This window comes from Prionailurus viverrinus, chromosome A1, assembly GCF_022837055.1.
Source record: "Prionailurus viverrinus isolate Anna chromosome A1, UM_Priviv_1.0, whole genome shotgun sequence".
NCBI classification, from domain to species: Eukaryota; Metazoa; Chordata; class Mammalia; order Carnivora; family Felidae; genus Prionailurus; species Prionailurus viverrinus.
Window position 1 is genome coordinate 166,917,548 of NC_062561.1, and position 17,000 is coordinate 166,934,547.

Consider the following 17,000-nt stretch of genomic DNA (forward strand, 5'->3'; position numbering starts at 1 on the left):
AGAAATCCAACAAAAGGGTTACTTGGAGGGAGAGTCAACAGATTTAACAAAAAGGTTAATTGATACATTGCATACTGGAAAAATAGATTTCGGAACTATATATTTTAATTATTTAAGACATAAAATCAGAAAGATAAACCATATTGAAGCAACAGTTGTATAATTAAAACAACAAGCATCTTGCATAAAAAGCCAAGTAAAATTTTTACCAAAAAATAGCCATGAGCATAGATTTACATGTAATTTTGTGCTCTTTGAGAACTTTTAATATATAGAACTTGATTTAAAAATATTTTTGGATCTATATACATAATAGTATTTGAAGAGTAACTTTTATTTTTTGTGAGCTTCTTTATAAATATGGAATCAAGGTTATTCTAGTCTCAAAAAAGCAAATTGTAAAATATTCCATTTTTTTATATTTGAAAGAGTTTAAGATGGGTGTATCTTTATTACATGTTAGGAAGCTTTCGCTAGGAATGCTATGTGTCTAGATTTTTCTTTACAAAAAGTTTTTGTTTCTTTGCTTGTTTTTAGTGATACAGATGGTACCTGGCTTAAGATGGTAAGATTTAAATTTTTTTCACTTTATGATGGTGTGAAATTAATATGCATTCAGTAGAAACCATGCTTTGAATTTTTAATTTTGATCATTTCCTGGGCTACTGATAGGTGGTATGATACTCTCTCGTGATCCTGGGAGGGGGTAGCCAGCTATAGCCCCAGTCAGCCATTAGATCATGAGAGTATACCACCAGTACACTTACAACCATTCTAAGTCCATATAGCCATTTTGTTTTTCAAGTTCAGTACACTACTCAATAAGTTACATGAGATAGAACACTTTATTATAAAATAGGCTTTGTGCTAGATAATTGTGCCCAACTGTAGGCTAATGTAGGTGTTCTAGGCATGCTCCAGGTAGGCTAGGCTAAGCTGTTAGTTAGGTTAGGTGTATTAAATGCATTCTAGACTTAACAGTATTTTCTACTTGGGATGGGTTTATCAGGGCATAACCCCATTGTAAAGTCAAGGGAAACTGTATTTCCTTTATAGATTCAGGACTATGTAGCTCTTCAACTTCTTTTCACAGCTTTGGTTGGTTGTATGTTTCAAAATTTGTCAATTTTATATAAAATCTATTTTAAATAGAATGATGGACGAATGAAAAAATCTCTATGTATAAGTGTATATATCTTCATTTAAGTGTCTGTGTCTATTAGAGATAATAGAAGTATTGATATGTAAAAGGAAATAGGCATACATAGCATTCAGATCTTAGTTTTAAATATCTTTGTTCACTAAAAGGAACTTAAGGTCCTTTCATAAATGGTTTCTTCTGGCTTTGGCAAGGAAAGTACAAGAATGGAATGTATTTTTGTGACAGTAAGGAAATGTTAAAAAATGATTAGACACATCAAAAGGACACATATCCAATTTTATAGGATCATACAGTATACATTGATGATTAAGATAAATAATAATAAGTAATTTTAACCCTTAGCCTAAATGAGAACCAATGGAACCATGCAGGTATGAATATACAAATACGGGAAAAAAGAAAGCTCTTTCTTGTCATATACCTCTATTAAATGTAAAATGAATGATTGCATTAGAAAATCACTATTTGGCAACCATCATCATGATAATAGTTATAGGCAAGGATCATCAATGGATGCTAAAACTAGTGGGTGGAAGTTCAATGAGAAATGGGAATCTCACTATATCTCTCTATAAGATAGTTACTAAAACACAGGGAAAACTATAACTCCATAATAGATATATCCGTTAGGCACCACATTAACAAAGTAATCCAAGTTAAAGTCAGCACTAATAGGACCAGTGGACATTATATACCTCGTGTGTGGTACACTGAGAACACAATATCACTTATGTTATATTCCTGCAGAAATGCATACCTGAAGGTAATCATGAGATAGTGTTAGGCAAGCTTAATTTGAGAGACATTCTAGAAAATAATTGGCCTTTATTTCTCAAAAATATCAAACTCAGGCAAAAGACAGGTATGGGGCATTTCCAGTTTAAAGGAAACAAGAGCTGGGATAACTTAATGCACCATGTAATACTGGGCCAGGAAAAACAACTACAACAACAACAACAAGAACTATACTTTGTTTGGTTTGGTATAAAGAACACCTGTGGTCCAAGTGAAAAAAATTTGAACAAATCTGTAAATGCTTAGATAGGAACATTATAGAAATGTTCATATCCTCATTTTGATAAATGTACTAAGGTTATTAATAAGATGTTTCTGTCTTAGAGAAACACATATTGAATTATTTAGAGGTAAATGGTACCATTTTGTATCATTTCAGTAACTTCTACTCAAAATGTTCAGAAAAAAAAAAAGAGACAAAAATGGTATAACAAATATCACTTGGTAAGATGTTTACATTTGGGAATCTAGGTGAAGGGCTAATAGGAATGATTTTTATTATTTTTGTAACTTTGCTATAAATCTGCAAGTATTTCAAAAAAGTTTAAAAAGAATTTTTAGCATACAATGCCATATTTTCTCCTTTTGAAGCATCAGAATTATTTTTACTTTCTCTGTGCATGTAAGAGTATATGAGGTATGGGAAAGGTTTGAAACCAGCCTCCTGAACGGCCACCTAACTCAGCAAATATTTCACAATATTATGAACATTACATGTTGCTATATTTATTGTAAATTGCCTGCAGGAGTTGGGAGTATACAATTTCTGGACTGTCAAGGCAGAAGAATCAGAGAAGCCTAGAGGCAAGACAGAAAGAAAAAATATATATATAAGTTCCCCCATCTTCAAATTTAGCATCTGAAGTACTTTGGTTTCAAAACTAAAGTGAGCAAGGGGATTTGAACCAACAAAAGGAAAGACTTAAGGAGTCAGGGAAGTGATTGGAATCTTTCCATGAAGATTAGAAGTTAAAACGATCAATTGAGATAATGAAATACAGTGTGTGTTCTTTGATGTGTGTAGAGAAAGAATTGTGTTCAGGCAAGTTTAAAGAACCCATGAATTGCAAAAATCAATCAAAATGCCTATAGGACATGAAAACAGCTATCAGTTGAAGCCAACTTAGTACAGCTATTATTCAAAACAGAGCTATATCTAGCAAATACACACACATCAATTCAGTAAAAAAAAAAAAAAAAACAAAGACAAAAACAAAAACCAGAAGGACAAAATGTCCAGTTTAAATTTTAAAAAAGATAATTTCTTACTAAATTGCCATTTAGCAATAAAACATCTAATTGAGTGGTGAACAATGTAGAGTTAGGCAGTCAAAACTCTCTTACTGAGTGATTACTAAAGCACTCTACCTGGTGTTAAATTAAAACCAAAACAAACAGGCCATTGCCTTTACACACTTGTTTTCTTAATTGAGAATGTAGGCATATTAAAAAATACTACTTAGTGTGAGGGCTGGAAACGAGGGATATGTTAAGGTATAGTGCTAATGCATACAGGGGAATGACTATAATGCCTAGAAAGTGATACAAAAGGCCTCCATGAGGCAATACTTTTGAGCTGGTTGCCAGGTTTCACTCATTCATGGAACTAATTAGAGATAAAGACAGTCTCTAGTGCCTTCTTCTCTAGCATCCAGCATAGATTTCTAAGTTTCAAATTTTATTTCATTAACATAAATGTTGAACAAAATATGTATTTCAATTCTGATTAATCTCATTTCTCTGACACATATGTTTACAGAGGACAAACAGATACAAGATTTTAAGCAATTTATGGTATAATCCATTGTTCTATACAGTGGACTGAGCTAGTCTTGGAAAGCTATTCACCATGCTGGCTGCTAAAGCTACAGGTGTCTCTCAGAAACTGCCTCACAGGGCACAAAAAAACACCAGAGCCAAAGACCTGAATTTCCTCACTGCCTAATTGAAAAGAAAATCTATTTCAAAAAGAACTGAAGTTTAAATACCTTGAACAGGTTTACTTTAATTTATTCAGTTCTACATTAGTAATAACATGCTCACTTTTCTTGGCTGATCAAAGTATAATCAAATCCCAACTAACTTATAAGTCCTCCTAGAAACCTTAAGCAACAGTTACCTCTAATTTTCAAGATTTCCATGTTAATTATTACTGTTACTTTTTTGTCAATTATTCATATATGTCTTGTGAAAGCCACTGCAGTAATACTTGGAAGCTTATTTTAAAAATAATATTATTTATAACCTTGTACATTTATATCCAGTGTCTCCAACTGTATATTAAGCTCTGAGAAAGTAGAAATGGTAGTTTGATTTTCTTCATTATGTTTTTTTAGTTGATATTCAATAAATGCTCATTGATTTTTTAGCTTAAATAAATTGTCCACGTAAAAGTGGCAAGGGTCCATTAAGTCAATGGTCGTGTGAAAATAAAGTAGGAGTTTAAGAGGAATATAAAGTAGGATTGGCCAGACTTGATGAGTGACTGCTTGATCGAGGATCAAGAGAAGGCTAACAAAAACTCAGTGTTCGGAGCTTGTGTAACTGAATAGAGGAGGCTCTCTCTCTCTCTCTCTCTTCCTCTTGAGATATACACAGGGAAAACAAAAGAAGAATGTCTTGTTTTAGGGAGGAAGTACACATTTTCTCAGTGTATATTAAAAGCTAGACAGAGTCAACGATTTTGTAGCCTGGTAATAAATGTAATAGTATTCACTCTGGAAACATGGCAAAAATGAGACTCAAATCTAAAATCACTGAATAAGTGACTGAGATTCCAATCCAGACGGTTTGACTACCAAGCTTGCACTTCACCCTCACTTTCCCATAGACGTTTTTTAGTATCATGCAAATTAAATACAACAATACAATTTCTATATGATTCCATCTAATCATTTTCTTTACATTAATTTTCATAATACTAGTGAATGAGAATTTTTAAAAAAGCTAGTTTAAGAAGATTTTTGAAGAACTACTTAATGCACTATCACACCTGGGCCTTTTTCACTGTATTAAACACATTCATCTCCTTTTCACTTCAGGAAAAAAGTCTGCATGATTCATACGTAAATGGCCAACACAGAGCATAATGGTTGGCACATAGGAAATACTCTAATAATTTTTATTGAACAAATGCTGAATGAATGAATGAATGAATGAATGAAAAAATGGCATAAAAAGGAGTGCATAGAAAGGACTATTACTACTTTATAAATTCTCTCTTAAAAATGGAAATAACACATAGAAGAGATACTTGTTAGAAGAATTAAATAAAATGGTTTATATGATTGATGGTCTGCTAATAATAATCTATGCATGTATGGATTTATGTTGTTATTCTAATAATGAAGGTAAAGCTAGTGAATGCTTTATATAAGTATATTAGACTACAAAGTAGAAGATATAAAAACATTGGATTAAAGATGATTGATTTCCCCATGAAATGTTTCATTTTAGTGTTATGATTTCACCATTGACAATAGGAGAGCTGTGAATCCTAAAACATGATACAATTACTATATGCTAATTTTAACCAGAGCACTTGTAACTGTATCAACGTGTATTTGCATAAATGGAAGATTTTGCAATAAACTGCTTTTCCATACGGTACAATTCCCAAAGGAAATTCTAAGTACCACTTAATATAGTAAAAATAAGATTTTGTATTTCACATTTCAAAGAAAAATGCGTAACAAAAATAAAATTTATTTCTTATCAAATAGTATGTGTAACAGTACTTCTTATCAAACAGTTGAGAATTGTTATGGCCTTCAAAGACTAAAAAAATTAAATGTATAGGCAAATAGTCAAAAAATTAAAAAATTAAGTTCAGAATAACTTTGAAACGAGATGGATACACAATGATGAATTTAATGTCTCACTACTCAAGAGAAACATCATGGTGGTAGTGACGTTTGGATCTTTGCTTTCATTGACTCCTATTATTATTTTCTCACAACTGGAGCCTCAGCAAAGACTATTTCATGGTAATGAAGATGAGGGAGATAATCACTTTTAACAAACATATGCTCTTTATTGTGGGTACAGTTAAGAGATCACCACTGTAACAAAAGAAACATAGAGGGGTACATGTTTCTTTTATATTCAGAATTGCCATTTGCTTTAAGATATTGGAAGTCCTAAAGGACAATCCTTTGAGCTTCTCTCTCCTTTTATTTTATTTTATTTTTTTTTTCAACATTTATTTATTTTTGGGACAGAGAGAGACAGAGCATGAACGGGGGAGGGGCAGAGAGAGAGGGAGACACAGAATCGGAAACAGGCTCCAGGCTCCGAGCCATCAGCCCAGAGCCTGACGTGGGGCTCGAACTCACGGACCGCGAGATCGTGACCTGGCTGAAGTCGGACGCTTAACCGACTGCGCCACCCAGGCGCCCCTCCTTTTATTTTATTTTGCTTCAATTGGTGTGCATTATATATTTAAAAATATACTGATTTTAAAAACTCATATAAATTTCCACATTCAACTTTTTTGTATTCTTCTTTAAAGTTGGCAGTGGAAGTTGAAAATTCAACTCTTTTGCCAACTCCAGAGAGTAGCTTATTTTTATGTTCATGCCAGTAGAAGCCTAATGAGTCATTTCCTGCATTTTTTAAGGTACAGCCTCTATAACTATATGGTGAATGATGACATCTGAGCTTTGACCTAAGATAAATACATTTGAGTCACTTACAGGAGATGAAAATGACAGGTCATGTCTGTTATATTTGACTCTTTCTTCCAATTTTTAAGCCTAAACCAGACTTTCATGAAAAGAATATTAATAGAGAGTCTCAAACAAAGAATTCTTGTTTGATTTGCAATGTACAATATAAAACCCATTCTCAAATTGGAATAAGTTAGGCCAAAGTTCAGATATCTTTTGAATAAACTTACTTCAGGTTACAATAGAACCTGAAAATTTTTCAAAACTGTTTCGTGGTTAGGTGTGAAAAACTGATTCTTTGAGGTTTGGATTAGAATCATAATAAAATCAAATTATTGTCATAAGAAATATGTTTGCATTTCATTTGGCACCAAACTTAAAGAAAATTTTGTTATGAAAATCAACAGAAATATAAAACTTTAAAAACTGTTTTTTATCATGGTAGGTAAATTATAACTAGGATGCTAAACTTCATATTAAATATTATTCTTTGTATAATTAAAATCTATACAACTAATTTTGATATATCCAAATAGATTGTTATCTAGTTTCTTTACTTCTTACCTTTAATATACCAGCACATTTTGTTGATTCTTCATCAAATATAGGTGCTAAATTATCCATCTTCTACTTATTTTATTAATACATATGCCTATATATTAAAATATACCTTCATAATCAGTTAAATATGGTATCCTTCCTTTAAATTCAGTAGATATTTTCTGATAATATTTTACGATAATAAAGGTTGAGCGTATGATTTTCCAACTCATTGACACCCTACCATGACCAAACATATCTGATACTAAATGTGAACTCTAGATTTTAAGTTGTAAGCACTCTATACAAACTACATGAAATGAATGACTCACTTACTTTACCTTTTTGCCTCCAAAACAGTTAGTTTCCAAATGTGTGAAAAATAAATTATTTTCACATTTTTCCCTAAACCATATCTCCTGGCTTCCTCCAGAACAGTACCCAGAATTCTCCAAAAGTTTCAAATTATTCTATATCATTTATTAAGTCCACTATAATCATTCATAATTTGTTTTTCTAATTAATTCTGCATCTCAAAATGCAAATAATAGCAACCACAAAATGTATAAAGAGCATTGATTGATGTTCTGTATTGAACCAGGGCAGTGTGGTTGTTATGAATGATTATGAATTTGACTTGTTATAGTATTATATATTTTGTTCAGCATTTTGTATATTCAAATAGAAAAATAATATGATTTTAGTTTAATAAACACTGTTTTATTTAGTATTATGAATAGTAAATTTAATTTGTTTACTATTTGGACAAATATCTGAAATTAGTTTAAACCACATTTAACTGACCATCCACAAACAAATATAATATAATATAAATATTTCACTTTAATTAGTTTATAAGTTTGCTAGGGATGCCACAAATGGGTGACTTAAACAATAGAAATTTATTGTCTCACAGTTACAGATGCTAGATATCCAAGATCAACTTGTTGGCACAATAAGACAATTTTTAGGTAAACTCTACCTATCCAATACTATTAACTTATCTAGGCCCTACATGTGCGTGCGTGCGCACACACATACACACACACACACACACAAATACACAGACACACACCACCCTATCAATTCCCTTTTCCTATCCATTTTCAGAACTGGAAATATCTTTGCATCAATATAAGTACATTTATAGTTTTAAATTCCCTGTGATTTGAACAAATGTGAAAAATATTTATGTGTCATATTTTCAAGCATTAAAATATAATAATCAAAATAAAAAACACATTCCACATTTTAAATGATAATTATTCATGATAAATAATTTCGTAATAAGACAAGTAAATTCTTAATGAGATTTGAGTGGCTTTTTTCAGTGAATTTATGTATCCATGGGTAAAAATTACTTTTTCAAATGAGACAGGATGTGTTAGGTAGGATTAAACCAAAGAAACAGACACAACAGAGAATACATATTAAGAGATTAAATGCAAGGGTTTGGTTTACACAATTGTGAAGGCTGGGTAGGCAAGTGGGACTTCTGTGGGTCTGGCTCGCAGGAAGAGCCGTCTAGGACTTTCAAGCAGTAGGTGGAGTTGCTATCCCTGAGCAAAATTTCTTCTGGGAAGCCCTCAGCTCTGCTCTTAAAGCCTTTCAATTGATTGAATCAGGTTCATGCAGATTATCTAGGTAATCACCCATACTTAAAACTCCCTCACAGGGGCCCCTGGGTGGCTCAGTAGGTTGGGCATCTGACTTTGGCTCAGGTCATGAGCTCATGGTTCGTGGGTTTGAGCTACACTCAGGGCTCTGTGCTGACAGCTAAGAGCCTGGATGGAGCCTGCTTCGGATTCTGTGTCTCCCTCTCTCTCTGCCCCTCCTTCACTCACTCTCTGTCTCTGTCTCTGTCTCTGTCTCTCAAAAACAAATACATGTTTAAAAAATTTTTAAAAAACACCCTCAAAGCAGCACTCCAATTAGCAGTTGAACAGGGCTTGTCATCACCATTTAAGAATCCTTTTTTTGATCCTCATTTTTTTATGTGACACATTTAAATTCTAAGAATTCTTGCCTAAAAGTAATGGGATGGAAATTACAGCTTCCTGGATTTTTTAAAAAGCATTTTCACCAAATTCTGTAAAGTTAATCCATGCTATAAGGCAAAATTCAGATAGTGACCTATGTGACCAAAAAACAGTTTCAAATCTATCTGCTGAAAACTCCATTAGATCCTCTTCAATTCTGTTGCAATTAAATTTGGAAGCCCAACAACTGGAACTTAACTGCAATTAAACAACTGCAACAATCAAAACAATTTTTCTTTCAGAACAATTTATTATCCGGTCACTAGATTCATTAATCTTCTAAATTTATGGGAATAAACAATAAGCCTTTAACAAGTATATATTGATTCTAGTATTCCTTTACTTAAAGACAACCTTTTTACCCTAATATATTTAGAAAAGTTTGTAAAAAATATATATTATGTGAGTATGCATATATATATGTGTCTATCTATATGCACACATGCATATAGATATAGATATATTCACCTTTCAGTATTTCATTTTGATAGTGTTCTAAAGATAGCTGTTATGTATTTTAACTTTAAATACATTTTTAAAAATTCAAAAACTGGTTCTACAGACTTAGTTCACTCAATTAACAGAAAAAAATCTTCCATATATATAAACTAGCAAAATCAGTAAATATTGTCATATAAATCAGCTAAATCTTACTGAAATTCTGTGATAAAAAGTTCACTTTCATTTTCAATTTAAATAAATATTTAATATACATATTTTGTTTAAATTTCAGTTTTCATAGATGTAGAGTTGTGTACATATAAATGTAGAGATAGATTTAGATATTACATAGAGCTTTGCTCTGGATTTTAGACATGGCTGATAAAAGTACATTGCCATTTTCAATAATTTCTATTGACAGTATGACAGTTTATAAGCTGTTTTCTCACAGCTCCTAACCTACAATTATTTGGTCAGCTTTGTGATGCTGGACTAGAACTCTGGAAACCATATTTCTAATTTGTCAACTGATTCACTATTATATTCTATCATTGAGGGCATTAGAAAGAGACTGAATGAATGGCTGAGAAATAAGGGATTTTCTCTTTTAGCATTATTTTAGTTGTTTTTTGTTTTGTTTTTAATCTGAGAGCAGCAGATTTTTATTCAAGTAGTGGGTGAAGACAACATTTTTAAATTTACACACAAAATCAACTTCACTGTGTCCCTTCAGAGACAGCAGAATCAGTTAAAAAGTATGGCCTCTTGAGAAGTCTGAATCTCAACTTTTCAAACCTAACAGGTTTACATGTTCATTATTTGAAACAACCTTCTTTATTCCCCCAAACATAGCTACTTCCTCTAGGTTGATACCCTCCATGATAACATTTTTGGCTGTGTGTGTGTGTGTGTGTGTGTGTGTGTGTGAGTGTGTGTGAGTGACCAATTAGCAAATGACTATATCTAATTAATAAATTGATTTTATTTAACTATCTTATTAAAAATGTGATGCAGTTTTTGTTTCCTGATTAATTTCCAACCCTGATTGATATAGATACATATTTTTTTTTGCATATTGGAAAGCAGCAATACACTGTTGCCATCACTAGAAATTTAAATTACTCCAACCTACTACGTGGCAATGAAGAAGAATGAAATATGGCCCTATGTAGCAACATGGATGGAACTGGAGAGTGTGATGCTAAGTGAAATAAGCCATACAGAGAAAGACAGATACCATATGTTTCACTCTTATGTGGCTCCTGAGAAACTTAACAGAAACCCATGGGGGAGGGGAAGGACAAAAAAAAAAAGAGGTTAGAGTGGGAGACAGCCAAAGCATAAGAGACTCTTAAAAACTGAGAACAAACTGAGGGTTGATGAGGGATGGGAGGGAGGGGAGAGTAGGTGATGGGCATTGAAGAGGGCATATTTTGGGATGAGCACTGGGTGTTGTATGGAAATGAATTTGACAATAAATTTCATATATTAAAATAAATAAATAAATAAATAAACAAACAAATGAATAAATAAATTACTCCAACCAACCTACAGCACCTATCAATCTAAGAATATTAATTACATAGAAAGAAGGAGAATACAATTTAAATTTTTTAATTAAATTGCAGCAATAAAAAATAAAAGGCAATAAAGAGTAATGTTGACATTGTGGAAATTTTAGTCGTAATTTGGAGAATAAGCCTAGAAATTTGTCATGAAACACAGAGAAGAAACTAAAAAGATGAAGAAAGAGAAAGAGAAATAAATAGAAACTGATACACAAGTAAGTTAGGAAATAACCATCTGAACAAATAATTATAAGAATCTTGGATACCTTCACAAAAACAGTTAAAAAGTTATATAAGAAGCAAACATTAAATGTGTACTTGAAAAAGAAAATTCTCATGTTGAAGAACTGTGAAAACTGCAAAGTGGCTCACCGTATTGTAGGAAAAGGTATTTAAAAAAATTAGGAAATGGAGGGCACCTGGGTGGCTCAGTCAGTTAAGCATCTGACTTCAGCTCAGGTCACAATCTCACAGTTTGTGAGTTCAAGTCCTACATAGGGTTCTGTGCTGACAGCTCAGAGCCTGGAGCCTGCTTTGGATTCTGTGTCTCCCTTTCTCTCTGCCCCTCCCCCGCTCACATTCTGTCTGTCTGTCTCTCTCTCTCTCAAGAATAAATAAACATTAAAAAAAAGTTGTTTTAAAAATTAGGAAATGGAAAATAAAAAATGGAAAATATGTGTAATAAAACCATACACATTGGAGAGATGAAAAATACAATAAATTAAAGGGAAAAGTGCATGAGGTAGAATTAACAGCTAATTAGACAATACAGATAAGAAAAAACTAAGTGAACTTGAAGATGACAGTATAAACTATCCAAAAAGAATCATCTCTAGAGAAAAGACTGAAAAAAGAAATAATCTAGTAACATGTGAATGAAGACCTAAAAAGAAAGAAATGGGCAGAGGGAGTTGCCAAATAAAATATTTAGAGAAATAATAGTACACATATGTGTTCTTTTAATTTAATAATTTCACAGATTCAAGGCACTAAATAAACTCCAAGGAGCATAAACAGAAAGAAAACCACTCCAAATTACAATGTAATCAAATTACTGAAAATCAATGATAGAGGTTACCTTAAAAGCAGATATAAAAAGCCAAGAAACTTTTCCATGTGTCCATGAACTTATTTTTTTACTTAGTTTCTTTAATTGTTTACATTCCACATATAACGTGGGGTGCCTGGGTGACTTAGTTGGTTATGTGTCTGACTCTTGACTTCAGCCTAGGTCATGATCTCATAGTTTGTGGATTCGAGCCCCGTATCAGGCTCTGCACTGACAATAAGGAGTTTGCTTGGGATTCTCTCTCTCCCCTCTGTCTCTGCCCCTCCCCCCATCTCTCTCTTTCTCTCTCAAAATAAATAAACTTAAAAGAAAAGATGCCACATATAAGAGATATCATATGGTATTTGTATTTTTTTTTCTTTCTGAGTTATTTCACTTGCCAAATACTCTCAATGTCCATCCATGTTGTTGTAAATGGAAATATTTCACTCTTTGTTATGGCTGAGTAGTATTGTGTATATATCTATATAGATATAGGTATAGATATAGATAGATATAGATATAGATACAGATACAGATATAGATATAGATATAGATATAGATATATATTTATACATACAAACACACACACAGCATTTTCTTCATTCATTTATCCATTGATGCCTACTTAGGTTGTTTCCCTATTTTGGGTATTGGGAATAATGCTGCAATAAACTTGGGAGTACATACATCTTATCGAATTAGCATTTTCATTTTCTGTGGATAAGTACTCAGAAATAAAATTGCTGGATCACATGGTAGTTCTTCTTTGAATTTTTTGAGGAAATTCCATATTGTTTTCCATAATGGCTACATCAATTTACATTCCCACTAACAGTACAAAAGAGTTTCCTTTTTTGTGCATCCTAACACTTGTTATTTCTTGTCTTTTTACAATAGTCATTCTAAAAACATTGAGGCAAGATGGTGGTCGTTCTCAGTGTGGTTTTGATTTGCATTTCCTTGATGATGAATGCTGTTGTGCAACTTTTTATGTACCTGTTGGACATCTATAAATCTTTTTAAGGAAATTGTCTCCTTAGGTCTTCTGCCTATTTATTTACTTATTTGTTTGTTTGTTTTAAAGTTTATTTATTTTGTGAGAGAGAGGGCACAAATGTATGTGGGGGAGAGGCAGAATGAGGAAGTGAGAAAATCCCAAGAGGGTTCCAGGCTGTCAGCACAGAGCCCAATGCAAGGCTTGAACTCATGAACTGTGAGATCATGACCTGAGATGAAATCAACAGTCAGACACTTAACCAACTGAGCCACACAGGTGCCCCTATATTAAACATTTTTTAGATTAAACTCTTAAAAAAGGATAGAAAGTACTAGAAAGCAAATTTAAGAAGAGCAAATGTGGGGTGCCTGGGTGGCCCAGTCAGTTAAGAGTCTGTCTTCGGCTCAGGTCATGATCTCATGGTTCCTGAGTTCAAGCCCCACATTGGGCTCTGTGATGACAGCTCAGAGCCTGGAGCCCTCTTCAGATTTTGTGTCTCCCTCTCTCTCTGCCTCTCCCCAATTCATGCGCTCTCTCTCTCTCTCTCTCTCTCTCTCTCTCTCTCTCTCTCTTTCTGTCTCAAAAATGAATAAACATTTAAAAAAAGGACAAAAGGAGAAAAAAATATAGTTTACTGTAGTAACAATCGACAAAATTTGGTTTGATAAATAAAATGGAGTGTTAATTCCTAAGGAAAGAATTCAGAGTTCTGGCAAGTCTTATTAAGAAAAAAATGAGAGGGGCACCTGGGTGGCTCAGTCGGTTGACCATTCCGACTTCCACTCAGGTCATGATCTCATGGTTCCTGAGTTCGGCATTGGGATCTGTGCTGACAGCTCAGAGTTTGGAGCCTGCTTGGGACACTGTGTCTCCCTCATTATCTGCCCCTTCCCTGCTCACAATCTATGTGTGTGTCTCTCTCTCAAAAATAAATGTTAGAAAACATTTAAAAAGAAAAAAATGATTATACAAATACATAAATTCAGAATAAAAACAGAAGTAGAGGAAATTATAAAGATAATCGAGATAAATTTTTTAAAAATGCAAAGTATTTAGGAATGAATATGATGAAATACAAATACAACCTCTACATTTAAGACTATAAAATACTGTTTAGAGGAATTACAGAGAACTCAAATAAATAGAGAAATATTATGCTCATGGAACAGATACAAAGCAACTTCAACAGAAATCCCAGAAGACTCTTTTTATAAAATTGATGAACTGCTTCTACAATTTTTATGATAAAACAAAGGATCTCAGAGAGCCAAAACAACTTTGAAAAGGAACAAAGATACACGATTCAAACTATCTGATCTCAAGAATTACGATACAGCTTCAAAAATTTAGAACATGTATTATTGTGTAAGATCAATGGAATAGATTAGGATGTCTAGAAATAGATCAACATATACATGGTTAATTGAATTTCCAAAAACTTCCCAAGATAATTCAATGGGTAAAATATAGTCTTTTGCAACAAATTGTGCTAGAACAACTGGATATACATACACAAACAAACAAAAATGTGAGCTTCTAAACTTCTAACTGAAATAAAAGATTAACTTGAAGTGCATCATAAGCTTGAATGTAAGCATTGTATATAGAAGGTATAGAATTTGTGTATAAATGGATAGAGCTTTAAAAATATATATGAGAACTTCTTTGTGATCTTTACATAGAAATAGTTTTCATAAATAAGTCACAATAAGAATAAAGTAAGTTTCGGGGTGCCTGGGTGGCACAGTCGGTTAAGCGTCCGACTTCAGCCAGGTCACGATCTCACGGTCAGTGGGTTTGAGCCTCGCATCGGGCTCTGGGCTGATGGCTCAGAGCCTGGAGCCTGTTTCCGATTCTGTGTCTCCCTCTCTCTCTGCCCCTCCCCCGTTCATGCTCTGTCTCTCTCTGTCCCAAAAATAAATAAACGTTGAAAAAAAAAAACTTTTAAGAATAAAGTAAGTTTCATTTCATTAGAATAAAAATGCTTTTTAAACTCTGCTGTTAGGAAAATACAAAGGAACTGAAAGCAATATTTGCAACATCTATATTTGATAAAGAACATGTATTCAGGATATTTAAGGAACTCTTTTTTATTAATGTTAATTAGTTAATTAATTAATTAATTTATTTATTTAGAGAGCACAAGTAGGGAAGGGGCAGAGAAAGAGGGAGAAAGAGAGAATCCCAAGCAGGCTACCCGTTGCCAGTGCAGAGCCTGATGTGGGGCTTGAACCCATGAACTGTGTGATCATGATCGGAGCAGAAACCAAGAGATGGACACCTAATCGACTGAGCCTCCCAGGTACCCCTAAAGAACTCTTATAATGTTAACAGTAACAATAATAATGATAACCAGATAAGATATGCTAATTGAGTAAAAGATTTGAATAAATATGTCACCAAAACAGATACAGGTACAGAAATGGCAAATAAGCACCAAAAAGTACTCAACATCATTAGTCACTAGGAAAGCAGAGATCAAAGCAAGTCACAAGCTTCTTCAGGCACAGCTACAGACACTTAAAAAATTTTTCTAGTCTCCATTTTAAGTAGGGAAAGAGGAAAGGAGTCATTTGGACTCTGTCCTCCAATAAACACCTGAGACTTAATACAAATTGAGAAGAGAAATATAGTAATTTTATTAAAATCCAGTTTATGATAATTTGTTACATTTAAATACATCCACCCTATGGCTACATCTGATTTAGTGAAAAGTTTTTAAAGAAAAAACTAAATTTACAATTTCTACACCTCTATAAATATCATTTGGACTTGTTTTGCTCAATTTGAAGAAAACATTGGGGAAAGGTCTAGTATTATTTCTTAAAGAAACCTTTGGGGGCGCCTGGGTGGCGCAGTCGGTTAAGCGTCCGACTTCAGCCAGGTCACGATCTCGCGGTCCGGGAGTTCGAGCCCCGCGTCAGGCTCTGGGCTGATGGCTCAGAGCCTGGAGCCTGTTTCCGATTCTGTGTCTCCCTCTCTCTCTGCCCCTCCCCCGTTCATGCTCTGCCTCTCTCTGTCCCAAAAATAAATAAACGTTGCAAAAAAAAATTAAAAAAAAAAAATAAAGAAACCTTTGTTCTCATTAATGAAAAATTGTTGCACATTTTGATGAATTTTAAACAAAAAAATGTAGGTATGTAGTTTAGCTAACAAACGTTTTCTAATTTACTAACAATATCCAGATTTCAAGTTATCTACTTTATCCTTTTATGGAAGTAAAATAAATACTTAACCTGTGTACTTTAATCCTGCAGCTCTTTGGGAAATCATCCCAAAATGACGAAAAAGTAACTGGTTCCTTTCACTATATTTGGTGTATACATGTGGTACGATGTATTTTCTCCTTGATTTCACCATTAAATACCCAACTTATGAAAAATTCAGTATCTAATCTCCTTATTTTATGGTTCATGTGGTATTTTAAAGTGTCCATAATATAAACTGTCTCTGCAAACAGATTTACTTTTCTTAAGGAACTGTACTTACTTGATTTAGTAAAAATCAAGACCTTGTGTGTGTGTTTTCAAAATATAGATTTTAACACAGCAATTATTTCATGAATGCTACGGTGGTATGAAAAATTTAAGGTATAATTAAATTTACTATTTTTCTAGAGAAACAGATGAATAAATGATTACATGTATCTGTGAAGTTCTATGAATTGTACCAGATCTCCTAAATTTTTAAATTGATGAAATGTGTTTCTTCTTGAAGATCTCAGTTATTTAACATGAATT